The sequence below is a fragment of the Hemicordylus capensis genome, chromosome 3 (assembly GCF_027244095.1).
Source record: "Hemicordylus capensis ecotype Gifberg chromosome 3, rHemCap1.1.pri, whole genome shotgun sequence".
Lineage (NCBI taxonomy): Eukaryota > Metazoa > Chordata > Lepidosauria > Squamata > Cordylidae > Hemicordylus > Hemicordylus capensis.
In genome coordinates, this window is record NC_069659.1 from 64,585,857 (window position 1) to 64,605,420 (window position 19,564).

General features: G+C 44.9%; 1 protein-coding gene across 9 annotated transcripts in view; it reads left to right on the plus strand.

The window, feature by feature from the left end:
- The window catches only part of EPHA6 (EPH receptor A6), a 750,202-nt gene that overhangs the window by 608,061 nt on the left and 122,577 nt on the right, over positions 1-19,564 (plus strand). The gene's annotated exons all lie outside the window — the stretch shown is intronic.

Below are 19,564 nucleotides of genomic sequence, written 5' to 3' on the forward strand. Positions count from 1 at the left end.
AGGGTGCATTTCTTAGGTACAGTGATACATTAAGCATCGCTGGTAAAAAAGATTTAAACTTAAGAATATAATTGATTTCTTCAAAAGTTCAGTTGCCATATTTAGCAAAATGTATTTAGTGTTGTTAAGAACAAAAGATAAATTGAAATGCAAATACTTTGCTATGTAGAGCTTGCTCATTTTGCTCAGTTTAAAAAAAAAACCCGGCCAACCTGTGCAATGTCGGCATTTCTGACCCGCCAGGATTGCTGCACACATGAAAACCAGTCCTGGCCCTGCTGTGCAAGTACACAGTTACACAACTGTTTAAAACAGTACATGGGCACTTCCACATCACTACTTCAATTGGAAACACATGCACAACAGTGCCAGTGGGTTGGAAACGCTGACATTGCCTGGCACAACTTATCAGCCATTGTTCTTAGGTTTGTTTGTGCTTTTGAAAGGGAAGTGTAGAACAGCTTCAGTAATTGATGTATAATTATTTATATTTATTTGCATTTAAGTAATTAAGAACCAGTGAAGTAACCAGACAGTAACCTTGTTAAGATCGATGGCTGAATCTGTAAATGAATGTAGAAAACATGGCCTGGGGATGGCAGAAGAATTTAAAAAGAACAGCCCTGCTGGATCAGGCCCAAGGTCTATGTCAGGCATCCCCAAACTGCGGCCCTCCAGATGTTGCTGAACTACAACTTCCAGCATACCCAGCCACAAAAAATTGTGTCTAGGGATGCTGGGAGTTGTAGTCCAGCAACATCTGGAGGGCCGCAGTTTGGGGATGCCTGGTCTATGTAGTCCAGCAACCTGTTTTCCACAGTGGCCCACCAGATGCCTCTGGGAAGCCCAAAGGCCTGCCCTCACTTCTGCTGCTGCTCCCCTGCAACTAGTATATAGAGTCATCCTGTCTGAGACTGGAGGTGGACCTGTTAATATTCATACCAGACATGTCCCCTACATAACTAATGCTCCAATATTTTAGATGTGCATAGTTACAACAGTGCAGAGAGTGGTCTGTGCTGACATAATTATAGTTATGTTATATGCAAAGAAGGCTCGCACATTTGACCTGCTATGCATTCTGTAGTTATCATGCCCTGGGTATCAGACATGTATGTTTGAGCCAATGCAGCTCTTTCATAGCGCCAGGACGGTGCAGTAGCAGCCAGTGAGGACAGCATCCCTGGGGGCCAGCAGCATGGCCCTGGACTCTGCATGTGTGTGGAGCCTCTGTGCACATGAAGAGGCCAGGGCCACACTGCCAGCCCTCAGGGATGCTGGGCGGGGCACCACGGCCCCGCATGGGATCCCCGGCAGAGCTCTGCTGCTTGAGGCAGCTTGCATGTAAGCACCTGTTAATTTATTTTTAAAGACACCTCTCATGCCCCCTGCCAACCGGTGCTGTTTCCACTGGCGACTATTGGGATGGTGCATGGGTCACTTATCTGGTGCCCAGGTCATGAAACATTGCCATTCTACTTCTTTATTCTCTCATGTAGTAACTTTGAGTACCACTGCTACTCCAAGCCACTCTGGTGCAGTGGTTAGAGTGTTCAGCTATGATCAGAGAAACCAGGGTCACTCTTATCAGTCATGACCACGTTCCTTTGTCAGTCATGAAGCTCATTGGTGACCTGGGACCTGTAACTCTCAGGATAAGAGCAGTGTTATTGGAAGGGTAAAAATGTGACCATGTGTGCTTTCCTGAGCTCTTTAGAGGAAGAATGGGATAAAAACATAATAAATAGTGGCTGACATTCAGAACAAAGAAGCATTGATGCAGTAAGAGAGCAGCCTAACAGAATTTCCAAACTAATTGCACTAGTGAATCTGGGAAAGGGCAATTTTTGACACCCTCCCCATCCTCAGGAAGCCCTCTGTGCCACCTGGAAATATGTCTCCAATATGCCTCACACCTATTTTGGGGTGGCATAGAGGGCTTCCTAGGGCAGGAGAGGGCATAAAAAACATCCCCTTCCTTCCCCAGTGCATCAGTGCAATCTGTTTGGAAGTTCTGTCAGGTTGTAGGAGTGTGCACACAACTGGGTTGTCCGGTTTGGTTTGAGTCCAAACTGGACTTGGACTGGGCATGTTTGGTTCTGTGCACCTCCAAACACACACCCCTGGTCGGTTTGGGTTCAGGGGTTCTTTTTAAAAAATAATAATTTTTTTTTAAGTAATAAAGCTCACCACCTCCCACTCTGGGGACTTCTCTGTGGCTGGGGGGCGGAGGGTCTCCAGAGGTTCCCCCTTCCCCTGCCAGCCTCCATTTAGCTTCCATTTAATCACAAAAAGCCATGCAGAGGCCCACTGAGCATGCATTGTGGCCTCCAAAACCGCCCAAACTGGGCTATTTGTGGCTAAATGGAGGCCGTCAGGAGGAGGGGAAACCTCTGAAGAGCCACACACACACCATGGCCATGGAGAAGCCACTGGAGCGGGAGTTGGTGAGTTTTATTACTTTTTTGAAAAGTTTTTTTTTTAATTTAAAAAAAAAATACAAACCCCTGAACCCAAACCAGGGGGTTGTTTGGTTTGAGATCGGGCAAAACAGGGGCTGTTTCAGTTTGGGGGTGTTTGCTATCGAACCATTGAACCAGCCATGTTTGATGTTGTATAGGTTCGAAATCAAACCCGTTCACACATCCCTAACAGGCTGCTCTCTCACTGCACTGGTGCTTCATTGCTCTGAATGTCAACCAATAACAACCATAAACGAATCCCCCAAACCTGATGATATTGTTCATTGCTGGTGCAGAATTACTTAATGGCACTGCAACAACATAGCAGTCTTTGTGCCAAGTCTTACACCCTTTATGCTGTTAAACAATTAGGAAACCCAGAAAAATAGTGGTTAGAACTACCTTGTACATAATGTGAATGGCTTTCTGGGGACTATTTACAAATTGGTTGAAACCAATTTAAACAATTTAAACATTGGTCCCCAAAGTCATCTTTTTACATGTGGCACCAAGAATATGGATCACCTGTAGGCAACACAATTAGAATCTTTGCTTCCTCACTGACACGGAAATGACTTAGGTCAGATTTTACAAGGCAGTGGAGAGGTGTTTGTAAGCAGCATGCAAATAGCTCAGCTACAGATTAGATTCTCTGTCTGTCAGACTCTTAGTAAGCACTGTGCCTGCAGGCTGTTGCCATTATAAGGATAAGATGCAATTATGTGCCATCAGTTCTTCGGTAACACCATACACCAAATAGTTGCATAGTTTTTACCTGTAGCCTTAAATATGCATAGAAGCAGGAGCAGGAGACTCAATGAGACAATGTAGGACTCCTCAGGAAAATTCTTGAAAAGAGTGGGGACAGGGCTGTAGCTCAGCAGAGCATCTGATTTGCATGCAGAAGGTCCCGGGTTCAATCTCTGGCTTCTCCAGGTAGGGCTGGGAAACACTCTGTCCTGTCTGAACCTTGGACATCCACTGCCAGTCAGGAGTAGGAAGTACTGGGTTATATGTATAAGCCTCCTATCTACCTAGTTGCTCATTTCTTTGGGACATTATTCTTATTAGGTACCTCCAGCTCCTCTATAAAGGAACCAACTTGGGCCAGAGGCGTGAGCCCCTTTGGCCAAGTGGAGAACCAGAGGACTGCAGAAATTAGAGGGATTACAGAACAGGAACACTGATAACAGCTCTCCTCATACCTGCCTGGGGTTTTTAGCAGCTATATCGAGCCTACCAGATTAGCGTATTGCCTCTGTTTTAAAAGGAGAGAGTTTTTATTTCTGTTAAAGTGCTGCTCTTCTCAATATGTGTCTGAGGGGGCATGTTATTTTGGAATAGGCCCTTCCAATTGAGGTTGTCCTTGGCAGAGAGCGATATGGCGGTGCGGGTAGGACAGGACAGGTGAGGGGAAGGTGTGTGGGCTATATTAAAGTAATCGTGCCCTCCGGTCCTTCTTCCACCCAAACAGACCCCAGTAACTCTCACAGCAGCCCATCTTGCCTGAAGCTGGTACTATTAAATGCCAGGTCCATAAATACAAAAACCGCTGCCATCTAGGAGGTAACCCTGGATGAGCATGTGGACCGGATGTGCATTAAAGAGACCTGGTTGGATGAGGGGAGAGATGTAAATCTCTCCCAGCTGTGACCACCAGGTTTCCGGATGCAGCATCAGCCAAGGCAGGGTGGGCGAGGAGGTGGGGTTGCCCTGGTTCATCGGGAGACCATTCTCCTTCACTGTTCACCGGTCATACCAGTTCAAGTGCCTGCATGCAGTGATGGGATCACGAGACAAGGTTGGGATTCTGATGATAAACCGGCCACCCCACTGTCTAACAGTCTCCCTGCCTGAGCTGCTTGAGGTGGTCTCGGATGTGGCATTGAGGACCCCATAGCTGTTAGTTCTGGGGGACTTTGGTGTCCATGCTGAGACTACTTTGTCTGGTGCAGCTCAGGACTTCATGTCCTCCACGATGACCATGGGCCTGTCTCAACTAATTTCTGGTCCCATACATGTGGCAGGCCATACGCTTGACTTAGTCCTTGGGTCAATGATGGTCAGTGGTGCTCCATGGATAGTCCTGGAGGCTTCAATACCGTTATCACGGACAGATCACTATCTGGTGAAGATTGAACTGAGGGTGAACCCAAAACACCTCTGCGGGGATGGGAGACCGGTTAGGATGGTCTGCCCTTGGAGGCTTATGGATTCCTAATGGGTTCCTGAAAGCTCTGGGTGAGTTCCCTGCTGAGAGAGTGGACAATCCTGTTGATGGCCTGGTCTCCCTCTGGTATGAGGAGATGGGTCGGGCGATTGACACAGTTGCACCTAGGCATCCTCTCTCAATGCACTGAGCCCAAGCGACTCTCTGGTATACAGGTGAGTTGCGGACAATGAAGCAGGCTAGTAGATGGCTTGAGCATCATTGGCAGAAAACTCAGAATGAATGTGAGCCAGCACAGGCTAGAGCCCATATTAGGGCCTACTCTATGGCAGTGATGGCAGCGAAGAAATCCTACTTTTCCACCACCATTACTTCTGCTCAATGTCATGCAGAGGAGCTTTTCCAAGTGGTTCGGGGCCTCCTAGGTGAGGACCCCAAAGACCATCAAACAGAACCATCAACAGCCCGCTGTGACCAATTTGCATTACATTTTGTGGATAAAATTGCTCGTATCCATTCTGACTTGGAATCTAAGATTTACATGGTGCCAGAACTGAATGTTGCCAATGCACCATCTGGTCCTGTTATATTGGATGGTTTTCAGACTGTGTTGCCTGAGGAAGTGGACAGGCTGCTTGGAAGGCTGAGGCCTACCACGTGCTTGCTCGACCCTTCTAGAAAGGGACTGGGTCCATGGGTGGTGGGGGTTGTGAATTCCTCTCTAAGGCAGGGGATGGTGCCCCCTCAGCTGAAGGAGGCAGTCAGCAGGCCCCTCCTAAAAAAGCCCTCATTGGACCCAGATGATCTGAATAACTTCCAGTTTCTAACCTCCCCTTCTTTGGCAAGGTGTTTGAGAGCATAGTGGCATCTCAGCTCCAGGCTGCCCTGGATGAATCTGATTACTTAGATCCTTTCCAGTCTGGCTTCCGACCTGGATATGGGATGGAAACTGCCTTGGTCACCCTGGTGGATGACCTATGCTGGGAGATGGAATGTGACTCTGTTGATTCTCCTGGACTTCTCAGCCACTTTTGATACTATCAACCATGGTATCCTTCTGGGATGTCTCTCTGGATTGGCACTTGGGGGCACAGTTATACAGTGGCTCCACTCCTACTTTGGGGATTGTACTCAGAAGGTGGTGCTGGGGGATGCTTGTTCCACCCCTTGGTCTTTGGCCTAGTGGTGCCACAGGGATCTATTCTGTCCTCCATGCTGTTTAATATCTACATGAAACCTCTAGGAGAGGTCATCCGTAGGTGTGGGCTGCGGTGCCATCAGTATGTTGATGACACCCAGCTCTACCTATCTTTTAGGTCAGCAGAAACCAAGGAGGCAATGGATGCTCTGAACCATGATTTGGAGGCTGTTCTGGACTGGATGGGGGCAAACAAGCTGAAACGTAATCCAGATAAGACGGAAGTCCTCTGGGTTGGTAAAACTTATTATCTGAGTAGTGAGGTAAATCTGGTCTTGGACAGGGTTACATTTTCTCTGAAAAACAAAGTCTTCAGCTTGGTATATTTATATACCACTTTGCAACAAATAAAGTTCTCAGAATGGTTTGCACAGCATTCCTGGCAAGAGAAAACTGAATCATTTTTGCAAGCATTTGCAAATGACTGTGAGATCATTTTGGTCTTGCTGGCACTCAAAAGAATGTTTACGGAGTATAACATGGTTGCAGTTTGCATACATGTTGATATAGTACATTTAGTGCATAAGACATTTAGTACATAAGAGGTGACATCAAAGGTTATTTTAAAGTATTGGTGGAAAGGTGAGTTAGCAGACATCCAAGATGACACTGGTGAAGCAGAAAGGGAAGAAAGACAGCTTGACAATTTATGAAAAGATAAGAAATAAATGAAGAGTGATGAGTGACTAAAATCAATTGCAAGAAGCCTGAGCAATAAAAGGGCCTGCAAGACAAAGAAGTGAGTTATATAGCAAATAGAAAGGCAAAAAGAGAGAAATTGTAGAACTCATTGTTTAAATATATTCGATTATGTATATGGTTGGAAAGACAGGGAGAAAGTGGTGAGGCTGGATGTGTGTACTACTCTTAAAAGTTCTATTCACTACGTAATAAATGTACTTGCAACATACCTTTCAAAAATCTATGTTGATACTTCATTACAAATGCTATCATTTTCACCCCCTCTTCACAATTGATTTTGCAACTGTATGTGGAAGAATTGCTTTCTCATTTTTCTTTTGTTGGATATTCAGCATTGGCAAGAATTCTGAAGTATATTGACTTCCCTAATATCATTTTCTAAAACACAGCATTTTAAGTGTTTATTAGCAAAATGGTGGAGTCATGAAAGAGTAGTAGTATTCACAATAGTACATATTCTTTCAGGCATATTCATTCCCCCGGAATTATATGCTGATATACATTGTTTTTTCTTGCCTCCGTTGTGGTTTATCAGTTCAAATGTCTTTTGATATGGTTTTGAGATTGTATTCAGCATCTGAAAGGAATGTAGATAATTCATCTCAATAGCAGTTAATAATTAGCAGAGCAAAAGACTGAAAGTGCTAGATTTAAAAAGAAATCAGTTCACTTATTTTTTAAAAATGTTTTTGTTCTGTCAGTTACTTGATGACTAAACTTTGAAATGCCTTTGTGAGTGTACAAAAAAGTACTTTATCTCTAAACCATAATAAAATGTTACATTTACAGGGATTTTTTAATGTAGTGATCTCAAAGGACTTAATAAAGTCAGTATTTCTTCATATGTAAGAATGCCTTTTTATAGCTTTGAGCACTTGTATAGAAATGCATAAAAGGTAAAGACAAAAGATTTTTTTAAACCATGTAAAAAATATGCTTCAACATTTCAAACGTCTTCAACATCTTTCCAAAATTTCTTCCAAATAAATCAGTGGTTTGTTGCCATGACTTGATGAGCCTGATTACATTGCCTCAAATAAAGCATATTTAGCTAATAATGTTAACTCTAGAAAATAAGCTGACTCTTCCTAGGGCAAAGAACAGGTAATCATTCCATATTTTACACCCTTTCCCCTTCTCTTGTGTTCCCAGTTTAAAAGTCAATAAGGCTCTCCACATGAGCAGTGTAGAAAGCCTTAGAGGGTTCTGCAGGGAGAGCGGGATTGACCTGCTCTCCCCACAGGCAAGCACTCTGCCCTCCCTGGGCGGTCGGATCAGCCGCCCACACGATTACCAGCTCTGTCAAGGAGCTGGTAGAAGCGGCGGGGATCGGGGGGCACCTGGTCCCCGGAAGTCCCAGGATGCCCCGCACAAGTGTGTGGGGCATTGGGGGGAGACCCCCAACACTAGGAGGCTGGTTGCTGCCACCTGGTCGGGGGTCTCCTCATGAGTCACCATGGTGCGGAGCCATGCTGCTTTGACTCATGAACAAGAAAATGAGATTCACGTAGTGCTCGGTCCACTAACCTCATTTTAGAGGAGGGGGGATTAAGTGGGCTAGCCACCAGACCCGCCTATGAGCCCAGTGATTCTCACAACCTCTGGAAAGTGGGCTGGGCTCCCTTAGACCGCTTTCCAGCAGTCGTGAGAATAGCCTCAGAGTATATTCAGATGGGGGCAAACTGTCTCTCACATAGTGAACCTCCCTAAGCAGAAGCATTTCTGTATATGCACTGTACTCAGAAGTATCACATTTCAATAAGATTTGCATCGAAGTACTTATGGATTATAATTTTATTTAATATTGCAATTTAAGGTTCTATTATCTATCTAGTATTCTTGTTTATGTAGGTATTGTTTATGTAGATTTTGTGCAGATGGAAAGGTTTTGTTTATGTAGGTATTGTGCAGATGGAAACGTTTGCCTTTAACAACTGCACAACAGATATTCAACAGAAGTTTTACCTATTGAATTCTGACTGTTATTTGCAAGCCAGACAACATGCCTCAGGGCAGTAGGGAAAGATATTAGGGAATCCCCTGAGTGCACAGTATGCTCTCCAATTCAGAAAGAGGACAGGAGGGATTGCTGAGGCAAAGAGGAAAAGGCTAAAATTGAGAATTAGTATTAATCAAAAAGGATGGGGGTAACTTCACCTATAAACAACCCGATGTCTTTTTACTCTGCATTCCACCTGGAACAAATAACTACCATTTTAGTTAGACATGTTTTCCTCTCTGACTTTCTGCATTAAAACCTTTGGAGACTTTGAATTTCCTTGGAGAGTTAAGGTTCATGTCAGCCTAGAAGGGTGCAGATCCACCCTGCTAAGCATTTGAAGAGTTCTCCCTTCCTTTTACTGAACTCGCTCCCCACAGGTAACCTTTTTGCCTCCCCACAAAATATCTTTCCTCTCTCACAACTGCTAAACTGTGTGTTTATCTCCCCAAGTTAAAACTTTTTCCTTCCCACCACAAATAATTTTAAGTGAGGAGCTGCTTCTCAAGCTTTCCCTCTATCTGAACCCCTGGCCTAGAAGGTAGGCTTCTGAAGGAGTATTCTGAAGCAAGAGGAGAGAATCTTGAACTGCAGGTGTACTCAGGGAGAAAGTCCCTAGATTTCAGTTTGGAATCTTATTCCAAACTGGCAGCAGCTGAAGTTTCCCCCTGCTCCACTTTTCTTCCCTGTTACCATCCAAGCTTGTTTCTCTTCCACCCTCCCAAAGCAGAACGTACCAAGCATTTAGAAAGGAGTCATCTGGACTTTTGATGATACACTGTTTAGACTGGTCTGTCTGAATCTTAGCAGAGACTGGAAGAAGTGATCTTGCCTGACTGAGACTGGGGCAGAACATACCAAGTCATTTTTCAGCAAAGGGAGTAAAACACTTGCTCATAAACCATTCTGCTTGAGTCCCAGCTGCTGCCAAGACAAGCATTATTGCACTCTAACATGGATGTCTGCCGCCCGAGTGGGAAAGGGGAAAAGGTTGTCAGTGCTGTTTTCTGGATAAGCAAATGGCCGCCTATGTGCCTATGTGCTTACCAACTAGGCCAATGCAAAGTTGCACATATGGTGTTCTGGCAGACTTGCCACAGCATGATAATTATTTTTCATGAGTATTGCACTCTTGCAGACAGATGTGCTAGTAGAGCATTAATATATAAACACAGTTGTGATCTGTGGTCTGGTTCACACATGCAGGAATATCATATGATTACTTGATGGTTGGCAGCTAAATGTGTGAATAGATTCTACTGAAAAGTGTTGTGAGTCATTCCGGGTCATCTGAATCTTATCTGCGGTGTTAGATCTGTGATGGTTTTTCCATCCATGTTGTCATAATTTATATGCATGTGTGAACCAACCCTGCTTTTCCTAAAGCAACTTCATTCAGGATTCAGTCATTCTCAGCCTTGGGTCCCCAGATGTTGTTGGACTTTAGCTCCCATAATCCCCAGCCCCAGTAGCCTTTGGTTGGGGATTATGGGAGTTGAAGTCCAATAACATCTGGGGACTCAAGGTTGAGAATCTCTGGTCTCACAAGCCATGGCCAAGGAGATCATCTGCACACACCCAGCTAGATTGCCTGACTATCCCAAATCTCTTTTAGTACAGATAGAAGGCAATACATCTTGACCCAGAAGGAGGAGTATTTCTGGGCAATGCTTGGAAGTATTCTGAAAATGGGGCAATACTTAGAAGGTCAGTCAATGCTTTCAGTGGAGAAAGGACTTCCCATTAGCTAGGCAAAAGATAAGGGATTGCTTTCCACATTATAAACATGAGGAACCCGAGGTACTAAAATATGCAGTGAAATTTCTGAATTGCGCATAAAGTTGAAGAGAAAGCTAAAAAAAATTCTTTTTAGCTTTAGAAACATTGATTCAAATACAGTGCAAGGATCTGCATTCAAGAGCAGGGCACCCGCACAGCTTCCGGCCGTCTGAAAACTGCATTCACTGCTGGGAAGTCTCTGTGGTTCCTAAGAATAGCATTAGCATTTAGCGACAGCACTCCTGCATTCCTGCTCTTATGCAGAAGAGAGGGCATCCCACTCTTGACCCAGTGAATTAGTTGTGCTGTATGTGAATCACTATTAGTTAGCTTTTTACCTAACATTTTATATCCATGTTTTTTTTTTAAGTCATCTATTTAGAGAGCTTTTAATTTATGTATTTACTTAAAATAAATTAAAAACCACTGGGTGAGGTCATCAGGAGATTTGGTGCAGGGTGTTATCAGTATGCTGATGACACCCAAATCTATTTCTCCTTATCATCATCATCTTCTTCATCATCAGGTAATGGCATTCACTCTCTAAATGCCTGCTTACGGGCAGCAATGGGCTAGACGAGGGATAACAAATTGAGGCTGAATCCAAGCAAGACGAAGGTGCTCATTGTGGGGGATCGGAATTTAAGGGATGAGTTAGATCTTCCTGTGCTGGATGGGGTTACAATCCTCCAGAAGGAACAAGTATGCAGCTTGGGAGTGCTCTTGGATCCAGACCTCACCATGGTATCTCAGGTGGAGGCTATGGCCAGGAGTGCTTTCTATCAGCTTCGCCTGATTCAGCAGCTGCGTCCATCCCTTGAAAAGAACGATCTCAAGACAGTGGTGCATCAGCTGGTAACCTCCAGGCTCGACTACTGCAATGAGCTCTATGTGGGGCTGCCTTTGTACATAGTTCAGAAACTTCAGTTAGTCCAAAATGCAGCAGCCAGATTGGTCTCTGGGGTAACCTGGAGAGACCATATTATGCCTGTCTTAAAACAGCTGCACTGGCTGCCGATATGTTTCCAGGCGAAATACAAAGTGCTGGTTATTACTTTTAAAGCCCTGAACGGCTTGGGTCTGGGTTACCTTAGAGAACGCCTTCTTCGGTATGATTCCAATCGCTCGTTGAGGTCATCTGGAGAGGTCCATCTCCAGTTGCCACCGGTACGTCTGGTGGCAACTCAGAACTGGGCCTTTTCAGCAGCTGCTCCTGGTCTATAGAATGCACTCCTGGCAGATATCCACAGTTTAGGCTCACTGTTGGCCTTTAAGAGAGCCCTAAAAACCTATTTATTTGGTCTGGCCTTCCAAGGCTTATAAAGTGTTGTTGTTTTTTAAAGTATTTTAATTGGTTTTAGTTTTAATCATTTTTGAATTGTTTTTATATGGTTTTTAGCATTGTTTTAACTGTGGGTTTTATGTCTTTTTAAAAGTTGTTGTACACTGCCCAGAGCCTCTGGATGGGGCGGTTTATAAATGCAATAAATAAATAATAAAATAATAAAATAATAAAAGATTTCTATGCTGCCTGCACAAAGTGCTCCCCAAATGCAATGAGTACAGGAGGGTTAAACAATACACAAATAAAATATCAAAAACTAATTTAAAACAAAGCAAACTAAAAGAAAAACAAAAATCCAGGCTAGCCAAAGTAGCAGTGATAAACAAGAACTAAAAATGGTCAGAACAGTTTTCATATGATATACACTTAAAGCCTTCATTTTCCCACTGGCTGTTGCAAATTATTTCAGAGTCAAGTTGCAACAACCCATAGCCATAACTTCAGAACTGGGTATTCAGATGTGTTCACATATCTGTCTGCAGAAAAGTAAGTGTGTGTGTGTGTGTGTGTGTGTGTATCTATACCTATACCTATATCTATCACACACACAAACACACACACACACAAACACGGTATACTGGTAGAACTGTAGCTGAATTTTCGGATTAATAAATGGTTCAAGTTTTCATTATATTTTATTTATTTATTTACATTTTATATCCCACTCTTCCTCCAAGGAGCCCACAGTGGTGTACTACATACTTAGGTTTCTCCTCACAACAACCCTGTGAAGTAGGTTAGGCTGAGAGAGAAGTGACTGACCCAGAGTCACCCAGCAAGTATCATGGCTGAATGGGGATTTGAACTCGGGTCTCCCCGGTCCTAGTCCAGCACTCTAACCACTACACCACGTTGGCTCATGTATTAGTTACATTGTTGTCTTGCTTTTTTGGATCTTATGTAACAAGTTAGTTTAGTTAGTATTCACGTATTCTATTTTCCCATTCTTTTGTTGTAGGTACATTCTCTGCTGTGCAGTATTGAGCATGAAGCATCCTTGCTGCTTAGATCATATAAAATATTCAATTCTTGGTAGATACTAATTAGGTTTTTAAAAACAGTTTAATTAATAGGTTCTGATTTCACATACTGTATATGTTTGTTGCACTTTGAATTACATTCCTAATCTTTTACCACTACCAGAATTTCTGAATATTAACAGGACTAATTCTTGAAGGAACATTGTATTCCTCTTTGACAGAATGGCTACCTTATCTGGCATTTTATCTCAAGATAAAAATCAAGGAACCCTGAATAACATATTTGAGAAACATAATAAACTACTGTAGAAAGAGCTCCTTTTATTGTAAAGATGCACTCTGAGCTTTATATTGTAAGGCATCATAACGTTACACAGTTTCATTCTGTGGCACACAGAATTCTGTGCTGCACCAGACATTATGGCAGAATAAAAGTCCAGTGCTTATTACCAAACTTGAATCCCTAAAGGCAAGTCCAAGACAGGCCAAAGGAGGCAAGTGAAAATGTCAGAAATGCTCTTCAGTGAAACAGCCATTATATAATTCCCAGTACAGCCCTGCCATTAACCTCATCCTTCCCATCAAATAGAGGTTAGGTGCTGCAGTAGAAGTCCATGTTAAATAATACTGAGGAAAGCAGAGAGAGTTCCATAAAATGAAGCCTTAAAGTGTGTGCTATAAATCCATCTCACATAGTCTCTTAGTCAGAGTTCATTTTGGGTAGAGGGTGCCCAGAATCCACTGCAAAATTTAATGGTCCCCATCTTTTTGTCTGCTGTAGGAGATGCTAAAAATGAACACACACTCTCTCTTACGCAGAATGCACAGATGTAGTTTCTTTCCCCTTGTGCTCTAAACAGCTGCTGCAGCAAAAGAGCAGAATTTTTCCTTTTATTTTTGCTCTTAGATCTTTTCAAAAACATTTTCTTTTTTTATTTGGAAAGAGTCATAACATAGGATTCTACTTTGATTAGGTTCAGAGTAACTAATTTTTTTTTCCTATCGCAAGCTAAGGACAGACAACAGACTTTTCACAGAAATAAAAATTGTACAGTTGAGACAGTGTTATTCATGGTATGCACACTCAGCTCACTGTGGCCTCTGTTCACTATTTATTATTATTATTTATTTAGTTGATTTGTATACCGCCCTTCCAAAATGGCTCAGGGCAGTTTACAATTAAAACAAACCACTAAAACAGTAAAGAGCTAAAACAAATTTAAAAACAACATAATTTACAATTTAAAAACATTTTAAAACAACAATTAAACAATTACAGTGATTAAAAACCCTAAAATCGGGTTTTGAATTTTAAAATAGACCAAATATTTAAAAAACCCAAATTTAGGAAGCTGAGAAAGCTTGGGTGAACAGATGGGTTTTCAGGTGTTTTTTGAAAATTGCCAGAGATGGAGAGGATCGTATCTCAGCAGGGAGCGCATTGCACAATCTCAGGGCAGCGACCAAGAAGGCCTGTCTCTATGTAGCCACCAAACGTGTCGGCAGTAACTGGAGACGGACCTCCTCAGATGACCTCAATGGGTGGTGGGGCTCGTAGTGAAGAAGAAGCTCTCTTAGATACCCAGGGCCTACGCCGTTTAGGGCTTTATAAGTTATAACTAGCACTTTGTATTTTGTCCAGAAACTTACTGGCAGCCAGTGTAGCTCCATCAGTAAAGGAGTAACATGGTCTCTCCGAGATGACTCAGAGACCAACCTGGCTGCTGCGTTCTGAACCAACTGACGTTTCCGGACTACGTACAAAGGCAGCCCCACATAGAGTGCATTACAAAAGTCAAGTCTGGAAGTTACCATTACCGCTTCCAGGCAGGCATTTAGGGAGGATATGCCAGCTCCTGATGATGTTGACGTGGAGAAGTAGATTTGGGTGTCATCAGCATACTGGTAACACCCAGCTCCAAATCCCCTGATGATCTCTCCCAGCGGTTTCATGTAGATGTTAAAAAGCATTGGAGAAAGTACGGAGCCTTGAGGGACACCATACTTAAGCTCAGATTTTGAAGAGCAACAGTCTCCAATCGACACCATCTGGAATCTGTCCGAGAGGTAGAACCACTGTAAAACAGTGCCCCCCACCCCCAACCCCCTCAGATGTTCCAGAAGGATACTATGGTCGATAGTATCAAAAGCCGCCGAGAGATCCAAAAGGACCAACAGAATCACACTTCCTCTGTCAATTGCCAATTGGAGAACATCCATCAGGCCGACCAAAGCAGTCTCCACCCCATAGCCCACCCAAAAACCAGTTTGAAATGGGTCTAGATAATCAGTTTCCTCCAAGACCGCCTGGAGCTGAGAGGCCACCACCCTCTCAATTACCTTGCCCAGCCATGGGAGGTTAGAAACAGGCCTATAATTGCTCAGCTCTGAGGGATCTAATGCAGGCTTCTTGCATTAATGCACTATTCTCTGTAGTGCTTCAAAAATCTGCGAAACTTGTTTTATCAAAGATGGGCATGTGAACAAACTGAGGTTCATACACAGGTTTGGTGCTGAACTGGTTCAGCTGAGCAGTGAGCAACACCTTTTAAAGGGAGTGTAGCAGGTCTTACCTGCTCTCCACCCACCCATGCAGTGCTGAACCGGTCTGGCCCGCTCCAGCAGTGCCTTGGAGTCCAGAACCAGTTCGGCCCATCCCTAATCAGGTTCATGCACATCCCAAATCAGATACGACAGTGAAAGAAAATAAATGTGTGTACATCACAGTTGAATGCTAGCAGTGTGTTACTTTCAACACCCCTACTTTCATCTCTCTTCAAAGCCTTCCCCACCCCCCAGTGTCATCAGTCCCCTCAACTCCATGAGGGGATTGAGGCCAAGGCCCTATTTCACAGTTCTTGGTGGTGTATTTGTTTTCTCCTAGTACTCTATTATAAACCAATTTGAAAGAAAGAAAGAAAGAAAGAAAGAAAGAAAGAAAGAAAGAAAGAAAGAAAGAAAGAAAATGATAAAAAGCAATCATGTCAGTGTGGCCATGTGTTCACAGTGGGCATCATGGAATCAGGGTTTAAAGTTTCAGTTGATGACAAACACTTAAACCAGATGATCCAACATGAGCTTGACTGACATACAGAGCAAGGATGCATTGATGTGAGAGAGCAGCCTAACATAACTTCTTAACTAACTGTACCAATGCAGCAAGGAAGCAGAAATTTTGGACATTCTCCCCTTGCCCAGGAAGCTGTCCATGTCACTCAAAAATATACCCCTGGAACTCTAGCACAGAAGACTTCCCGGGGAAGGGGAGAGTGTAAAAAATTGTTGCTTCACTGCACTGGTGCAGTTAGCTGAAAAGTTATGTTAGGCCCGGTTCACACATACAATGTAGCAGTTTTGCTGCCGAAGCATTACACCCAAAGACAGACTCATCCCTAACGGCAGTTGTGCCCATTTCCAAACTCCAGCCATAGAGGAGGAGGCACAGACCTGCCCAAGGACATAGCTGCTCCATGCCTTTGGCACTTCTCGCTGGCAGCCACTCGGAAAACCAGCCCCATCCCTACCGCACAGCTATATCGTTTCCAGGCTACAGGGAAACTACATGCCCCATCCTGGACCAGCCATCCTGTCAAGCCACTCAGCCACTCGGGGCAGGCAGTCATGGGTATCCACAAGCACAAACACACAAAGTGGAAGCACAAGCAGGAGAACAAGGTGGGAAGTCAAGCATAGACCCAAGCAGGGAAGCTGGAGCAGCCAAGTTCTATTGTTGACAAAGAAAGGATAGGGAAGGAGTGGGGGGTTCCTGCTCCTTACTCATGAGAAGAACCATCCAAGGAAGAGGTCAGAATTATCCTGTGTTGCATCTAGATATTGCCCTGCCATTACAGACCAGGACTGCTCTCTCATGAGAGTGGCAGGCCATGGAGGCACATATGCAGACCAGAGTGTTGCTGATGAGCAGCCAGGATACTATGTCCCTGTAAGCCCCAAGGAAGGGTGCACCAGCAACACCTTTCCCGGTCTCGGTGAATGGTAGACTGCAGGATTACAAGCACTCACCTGGTAGTCAGGTTGCCCCACAGCACATATGCATGGATTTCTCTGCCCACCATGCCCACGAGGCTTGGCAAGGATTTCTGGAAATGCCATCTCCCTTCTCCCAGGGTTCCCAGCAGTGGCTGCTCTACATACACTGCAACAATGGCCCTGGCCCGGGAATTCTGAATGACTGGAAGGGTCCGCTTGGCAGCCCACTGCCCACACCGTCCATGCAAATGGTTTGTGTGGGTGTGCTCTTAACGGAATCTGAAAGTGGGGCCCAGCCACTTCCTGGGGGAGGGGGTTGACAACCCCTTTTTATTCATGAACAAGGCCTTGGTCACTCCTCATCAAAATATGATGATGTGTATGGCGACAAAATGGCCACCCAGACTATGCCCGCTCACGAGAGTGTCAGTCTATGGGTGCTCTAAGTTGAGCTGCATTGGGATCCAATGGACAGGGATGTCCCAGAGACTGTTTTCCTGCTCACTGAGGTGGTAGCCAAGGTGCCAGGGAAACCAGCCCCCTGCCCAGCCTCCTGCACCTGCGCACAGGTGCACTGTTGCCAGCAGCCCCAGCAGTCCACCCAGCTGCCCCAGGGTTGGGGGAAGAGAGGAAAGTGGTTTCTCCCGCGATTCCCCACGCCCACTCATCTGCATGTGGTGCACAGATGTACCAGTCTTGGGGACTTTAAAACTTTAGTGAATGTGCTGTCCTGTTGGCCCACTCCATGTGCACAACCAGGCTATAGAACATGGGGTGCGGGGATGTCCTCTGGGGTGCAAGAGTCAGTGTAGTGTAGTGGTTAGAATGTTGGACTAGGACTGGGAAGACCTGAGTTTGAATCCCCATTCAACTGTGAAACTCACTGGATGGCTCTGGGCCAGTCATGTATCTCTCAGCCTAATCTACCTCACAGGGTTGTTGTGAGGATAAAAATAACCATGAGCTCCTTGGAGGGAAAGCAGGATATAAGTGTAAAAATAAAAATAAAAATTCTGAAGAGGGATTAGCAGGGAGGGAAGTTTTATTTTTCTTCTATTTTTCACCAAGGATAGTTGGCCCCACTAGAGCAGGGGCCCCTTGGATTTCCTGGTGGTTTAGTGGCTGGCTCAGCTTGTGAGCTCACAGTCCGTGGGTGGGGATAATGCCTTAATAGGCTCAGGCATATCCCCAATAGACTGGCCCTCTCTTTAGATTGTTAGCCCACTGGGCAGCAATCTCCTTGCAGCAGCTTAGTGATAAGTCTGGCTGGAGTGCTCTCCTCATGACATCTTCACTGGTCATGGTGGGACAGACACCACTACCCCAGCATTCTTTGCCCTGCTCCATCTGCATACCCCATTCTGGTGAATGTGGGTTCTACCCTCCTGTCCAGCAAAGAAAGCAGATTCTACCCCCACCACCCCCATGCCCCCAATCCCTCCAAGGATGGGAGTTTGTGTGATGCTATCAGTGCAGGCCCACTTGAGGGGGGTGCCGTGGCTGGTAGAAGTAGTGCTGGCATTGCAGGGCATTTAAACAGCTTTCGGTGCACTTCCCCTGCCATGGGAGGGCGGGGTGCTCTGAAAATGCACAATCTCACTCCGCACGCCCTGCTAAAGATCGTAGCCTATCATGGCCAAGCGGTTGACATGGTGACACAGTTTGGCCACAGAGCTGGTTGGGATCAGGCTGGGAGGTTGAGCGGCAGGGTGGGGCTCCTCTCTCCCTCCACACCAATTAGGCTAACAGTGGTTAGTTGTATATCTGCAGAATGAAAGAGTTCATAATTTTAACTCCAGTTAGTGTTAACTGCTGTTAATGTGTGCATCTGAAGCTGGCCTTAGACTCTTCTCTCACTAGTGCATCCTTGCTCTGTGTGTCATCCCATGTCTTTAGCAAACATTTGTCTCTTTATAATTACAGTACTGGATGAAGCCATTTGATGATATGGCTATTTGTAGTAGTGTGGAGTAGTAAGAAAGCACCAATAATGTGTAAACTCAGCTTCAGATTCTCAGGACTCCACAGCCCTATTCGCACATACTGTTGTTCACACATAATGCTCAACTATGTACACTTCCTATCTATATCCTGATTTAAGGGGGGCCTTTAAAGTATGAGGTTCACTTTAAAGTATGTACAGCCATTTACACACACACACAGAGAGAGAAAAGTCCATGTAGATAGCTATCTATAGGTGTGTGCACAAAACCAGAAAACCAGGTTCAGTTTGAGTAGAACCAGACTTGAACCAAACTGGATCCATCCCGTTCTGTGCACACTAGAGCTGGGCAAGATCCAGTTCTGGTCCAAATGCCTCAGGCTCAGCTCAGGGGGGTAAAAAATTATTTTTAGAACAAATATGATGGACTTAATGCCATCACCAAGCTCTGGGGGTGATGTCATGCATACAGGGGTAACCTGATGTTCCCCCTCCCACCACCACCACCCCAACTGTTTTTGGCCCATTTAGAGCCATTTTTAGCCTGTTACAGGCCTCTCTGTAGTGCCAGCGACCATTTTGGAGGCCACCGCACATGCCCAATTGCCATGGGTCATGACCTGGCCATGCAGATGGCCATTGGACATGAGCAGCTACCTCCAAAATGGCCACTACCACTGCAGAGAGGCCTGTAACAGGCTGAAAATGGCCTGAAGGGCCAAAAATGGCCCATAATGGGCTGAAAATGACCGCCGGCAGTGCGGGGAGAGGACATCAGAAGATGCCCCCCCCCCGGCAGCCATGACAGCACCCCTTGGAGCCAAGAATGGTTGTAAGTCCACCATTTTTGTTCTTAAAAAAAACAGCAAACTGACCCTGGACCAGACCGGTAGGTTCAGCTTGATTTCAAGCCAAACCAGACCCGGTCTGGCTCAAGAGTGAGACCTTGAGCTAGGCCAGTTCAGTGTTGTAGTGGCTCAAGGTCGAGCCTTGTCCA